This window comes from Elaeis guineensis, chromosome 1, assembly GCF_000442705.2.
Source record: "Elaeis guineensis isolate ETL-2024a chromosome 1, EG11, whole genome shotgun sequence".
In the NCBI taxonomy this organism is placed as follows: domain Eukaryota; kingdom Viridiplantae; phylum Streptophyta; class Magnoliopsida; order Arecales; family Arecaceae; genus Elaeis; species Elaeis guineensis.
In genome coordinates, this window is record NC_025993.2 from 183254394 (window position 1) to 183260083 (window position 5690).

The 5690-nt window shown below is 38.5% G+C and overlaps 1 non-coding gene across 1 annotated transcript; it reads left to right on the forward strand.

Moving 5' to 3' along the window:
• Window positions 1–4609: 4609 nt before the first annotated feature.
• LOC140855143 (small nucleolar RNA R71) lies at window positions 4610–4715 on the forward strand. Its single transcript, XR_012138174.1, has one exon. It is a non-coding gene; the product is annotated as a small nucleolar RNA R71 (small nucleolar RNA).
• The last annotated feature ends 975 nt before the right edge of the window (window positions 4716–5690 follow it).

The window sequence follows — 5690 nt, forward strand, 5'->3', positions numbered from 1 at the left end:
AAGAGCCAAACTTTTTGATTGGGCTCGAATATTTTTTGTGCAATGAATTTATCGTGGTATGCTTTAGTTCGAGCCTTATAAATTCTGGCACTCTCATACGCTTCATTGCGTAGGTCTTCAAGTTGATTTAGTTGAAGTCTCCTATTGGAACCTGTATTTTTCATATCAAAATTAAATTATCGTATGGCCCAAAATGCATGATGTTCCAATTCCACCGGCAGATGACAAGCTTTTCTGAATACAAGTCGATAAGGAGACATTCCTATGGATGTTTTAAAAGCAGTACGGTAAGCCCATAATGCATCATCCAAGCGTGCTGACCAGTCTTTTCTATCGGGTCTTACCATTTTTTCAAGAATATGCTTGATCTCTCTATTGGAGACCTCAACTTGACCACTTGTCTGGAGGTGATAAGGTGTGGCAACTTTATGAGTTATTCCATATTTTTTCATTAGCATGTCGAAGTGCTTATTCGTGAAGTGTGTACCCCCATCGCTAATTATGGCTCTTGGGTATCCAAATCGACTAAAGATGTTATGCTGAATAAACTTGATCACGACTTTGTGATCATTGGTTCGGGTTGCCATAGCCTCTACCCATTTTGATACGTAGTCCACTGCTACCAAAATATACTCGAATCCAAATGAGGAGGGAAAGGGTCCCATGAAATCAATTCCTCAAACATCAAAAATTTCTACAACAAGAATAGGGGACAGGGGCATCATATCTTTTCTAGAAATATTTTCTGTTTGCTGGCATCGCAAGCAATTATGGCCAAATTCATGTGCATCTTTGAATAGTGTCGGCCAATAAAATCCACTTTGCAACACCTTTGCTGCAGTTTTTCTTCCATTAAAATGTCCCCCACATGCTAACGAGTGGCAGAAAGTAAGAATACCTTAGACTTCACACTCGGGGACATAACGTCGGATTACTTGATCTGAGCAATATTTGAACAATTTTGGTTCTTCCCAGAAATAGTACTTTACTTGGGAGAAAAATCTATTTTTCTCTTGTTGGGTCCAGTGAGATGGGATTTGTCCCACTGCCAAGTAATTGACTATATGAGCGAACCAGAGAAGATCAGTGGAAGAGATTGAAAAGAGTTGTTCATCTGAAAACCTATCTTTAATCCTTTCTTTATTGTATTCTACCAGGATCCTAGAAATATGATCTGCTACCAAGTTTTCGGAGCCCTTTTTGTCTAAAATTTTTAAATCAAATTCTTGTAATAGAAGGATCCATCTAATCAGCCTAGGTTTTGTATCTTTTTTGGATAGCAGATGTTTCAGTGCTGCATGATCAGAGTATACTAGGATCTTGGAGCCCAAAAGGTATGATCTAAATTTATCTAGGGCAAACACAACAGCGAGTAACTCCTTTTCAGCCGTGGTGTAATTCAATTGAGCATCTGAAAGAGTTTTACTTGCATAATAAATTACATACGGTTCTCGATTAAATCTTTGCCCAAGGACTGCCCCTATAGCATAATCAGAAGCATCACACATGATTTCAAATGGTAGGGTCCAATCCGGAGATTTTATGATTGGTGCAGTGGTTAAAGCAGTTTTGAGTTTATTATAAGCAGTTAGGCACTCTTCATTAAAATCAAAAGAATTTTCCTTGGCAAGCAAGTTGCACAAGGGTCGTGATATCTTGCTGAAATCCTTAATGAAGCGCCTATAGAAACCTGCATGGCCTAGAAAGGATCGCACCTATTTAACTGAGGTTGGGGGAGGCAATTTCAAGATTACTTCAACCTTTGCTTTATCTACTTCAATCCTCTGCTTGGATACAATATGTCCAAGCACGATTCCTTCACGAACCATAAAATGGCTCTTCTCCCAACTTAAAACCAAATTTGTCTCTATACATCGTTGAAGAACCTTGGCTAGGTTCTGAAGACAATCATCAAAGGTAGAGCCAAATACTGAAAAATCATCCATGAAGACTTCTAAAAATTTATTTACCATATCAAAAAAGATGGCCAAAATGCACCATTGAAAAGTGGCTGGTGCATTGCAGAGACCGAATGGCATACGTCTAAATGCAAATATTCCATAAGGGCATGTGAAGGTAGTCTTTTCTTGATCAGCAGAAAATACCGGGATCTGATTATATCCCAAATATCCATCTAGAAAATAGAAGAAACTTTGTCCTGCTAGCCATTCTAAAATTTGGTCAATAAAAGGCAAAGAAAAATGATCTTTCCTAGTAACGGCATTCAGCTTTCGGTAGTCCACACATACTCGCCAACCAGTTGTTGCACGAGTAGGAATTAACTCACCCTTATCATTCTCTACTACGGTAATACCTGACTTCTTAGGTACTACCTGGGTTGGACTAACCCATTGGCTATCCGAAATTGGGTAGATAATTCCAGCATCTAGCCATTTCACTACTTTTTTCACGACTTCCCGTATATTCGAATTCAATCTTCGTTGCATGTCCTTATGTGGTTTTGCCTCAACCTCGCAGTGAATATGATGCATGCAAATAGAAGGATCTATACCCTTCAAATCGGCAATTGACCACCCTATAGCGTCTTTATGCTTTTTGAGTACCCCGATAAGTTTGTCTTCCTGGTCGTTGGTTAGGTCAGATGCAATGATCACTGGAAGGGTGTCATTGGATCCAAGAAATGAATATTTCAGCGTGACAGGAAGAGGCTTTAGCTCTAGAGTAGGTGGTGCTTCTAAGGATGGTACCAGAGGGCTTGATTGAATTGATAATTGCTCGTACTTTACAGTCCAAGGGAGATTGGTGCTAAAATTGGGAGGTTCTAGTAAAGCATGTATTTCTTTAGTGTATCCATCAATATCAAAATTATCCATTCCAAAATGTATTAGACATGCCTGTAAAGGATCTGAGTTGAGCAAGGCAGGAGCTTTATCTTCTATAACTTCTTCTAACAAGTTGATCTCATTATGGTCGTACACAGGTAGTCCCAAAGATGCATTGAAAATATTCAACCTTAGCTTCTTATTTTCGAAAGATACATCCATAACTCTGGTTCTACAATTTATACAAGCATTAGCAGTTGCTAAAAAGGATCTACCTAGGATGATTGGTATTTGGTTGGGGTTACTGCCAGATTCCATATCCAGCACAAGAAAGTCAACAGGAAAGTAAAATTCATCTATTTTCACCAATACGTCTTCCAGCATTTCACGGGGTACCTTAATGGATCGGTCTGCTAGTTGTAAGGTCACTGTCATGGGTTTTAACTCTCCAAATCTAAATAGGTCATATACAGAGCTCGGGAGAAGGTTGACACTTGCACCCAAGTTTAATAATGCCTTCTTAATCGTGAGGTCCCCTATGACACAAGAAATAATTGGGGTACCTGGATCTTTCAGTTTGGGTGGGGTAATTTGTTGAAAAACTGAGCTAGCCTGCTCAGTTAGGTAGACTTTTCTTGGTATTTGTACCTTTGATTTTCATTTCTGTGTACACAGGTCCTTTAAAAATTTAGCATAGGTTGGAACTTGCTTAATGGCATCGAGAAGAGGTAAGTTTATCTGAACCTGTTTAAACAGTTCCAACATTTCATTCATTTTTATACCCTTCTTATCAAGAGGCAGAGAGGATTCTAAAGCACTAGGAAATGGAGCTTTAGGTGCAGGTGCTGGGTTAATAGGTTCTTTCTTCTCTTTAAGTTTCTTCTTTTCTGTTGTAGCTGAAATTGGTTGCTCTTGTTGTTGGATTACTTCAGGTTGATTTAAGATTTTTTTGCTTCTAAGGGTCATAATCGATTTGGCATATTCGGAAAATATTTTAGGACCAATGGAGCTTTCAGCCATGTACTGTCCTTTTGGGTTATTAATAGGCTGACTGGGTAATTTGCCTTCTTTCCTCCTACTGAAAGCTGTTGCTAGCTGACCTATCTGGATCTCTAGCTTTGCTATTGATTGCGTATGAGAGTGAAGGAGTTGGGTATTCATTTCTAATCCTTTAAGTGCTTGCAGTACCTTTTCTTCGAAACCCGAGCTATGAGTACTCGGAGTAGATTGAGGAGGGTTCTGGTATTGTAGCTGGGATGGATACCTATAAGTCGCATCCGGATAACCTGATCTTTATTGCACTGGAGGAACCACTGGTTGTGATTTCCATGAGAAATTCGGATGGTTTCTCCATCCCGGATTGTACGTACTAGAATAGGAGTTGTTCTCTGATCTATGAGTAGTTTGGGCTTGATGGACTTGTTCTTGTATATATTCAGGAAACTGTGGTGCAACCGGACAATCATTCACACAATGAGTGGGGCTCGAACACAATGCACATATATCTTGTATCTGACGGGATGGAGAAGGTGACTGTCCTATACTTAATAATCGATCTAACTTTTGGGACAATTCATCTACCTTATGATGGATATCTATAGCATTTCCTACTTCATATATTCCACCTCTCTTTGGGTTTAACATGGGTTTATCTCTAATAGAGGCAGACATATGATGTAATAAATTTTCACTTAAAATTTCAAACAGTTGCCATGCTTCATTCTCATTTTTCAGCATGAATGTCCCACCGCATGATGCATCGATCATTTGTCGATGTCTTTCAGATAGCCCATCATAAAAATATTGGATTAATTGCCACTTGGGTACAGCATGGTGGGGATATTTTCTAATAAGGTCCTTTAATCTCTCCCATGTTTCATGAAACATTTCTCCATCTAATTGGGAAAAATTAGTTATGGCTTTTCTTATTTGATTAGTTTTTCCTATGGAAAAATATTTCTTGAGAAACTCTCCTTGCAGCTGGTCCCAGGTTGATATAGTCATGGAATCCAAAGTATGTAGCCAATATTTGGCTTTGTCCTTAAGTGAGAAAGGGAATAATTTTAACCTAAGAGCATCATCGGAGAAGTTGTGAATTTTGACAGTTGAGCATATTTCAAGAAATTCTTCAAGATGTTTATAAGGGTCCTCATTACTAAGTCCATAAAATAAAGGTAACATTTGGATTACACTGGACTTAATTTCATATTGGGTGGCCTCCACAGGGGGCACTTGAATACAAGGAGAGTAGGTATATGTGGAAGGAGTAAAGTACTCCTTCAATTACCTGGGTGGATCATTCTCCTGATTTTGGTCCATATTTTTACGTCTGTTGGCTCTAAAGGTTCTTTCTATTTCTGGATCAAAAGGTTGGATTTCTGGTCGTAACGATCTACGGCCAAGCATACACCTTACAATTATACTTTAGAACAAACACAAAAAATTTTTTTTTTATAATATATATTTTTTATAATAAAGTGAGAAAAGAATGAAGAAACTCTAAAGAGAAGAACCTAAAAATCTTAAATCTATGAAAAGGAAGAAATTAGTTAATGTTTAGATATTAATTGCAATCAACTTAAACAAGCATAGACTTTCTATCCTAAGGTTAACTTAGATCTAGACAGCTCCTAACTTTTAAGACCATCTTTGAGCACTCCAAGCTCAAGACTGACTAACTGACTCGGCCAAGTAAGCGTAAGATGTGGGAGGTTCCCTGCTCGTTGTTTTTCTTAGACACCAACTGAGTTGGCCAGGTCAGTCAACGGAACCAATTAAAAATCACTTTCTTTAACCACTTGCCTTAGACACCAAGCAATTAACCAATCCGTACTCGGTTCAACTCTAGAGCTTTCTTGTCCTATTGAGCTCGAAATTTCTAGGGCTGATGTCTAGTTGATTTTAAAA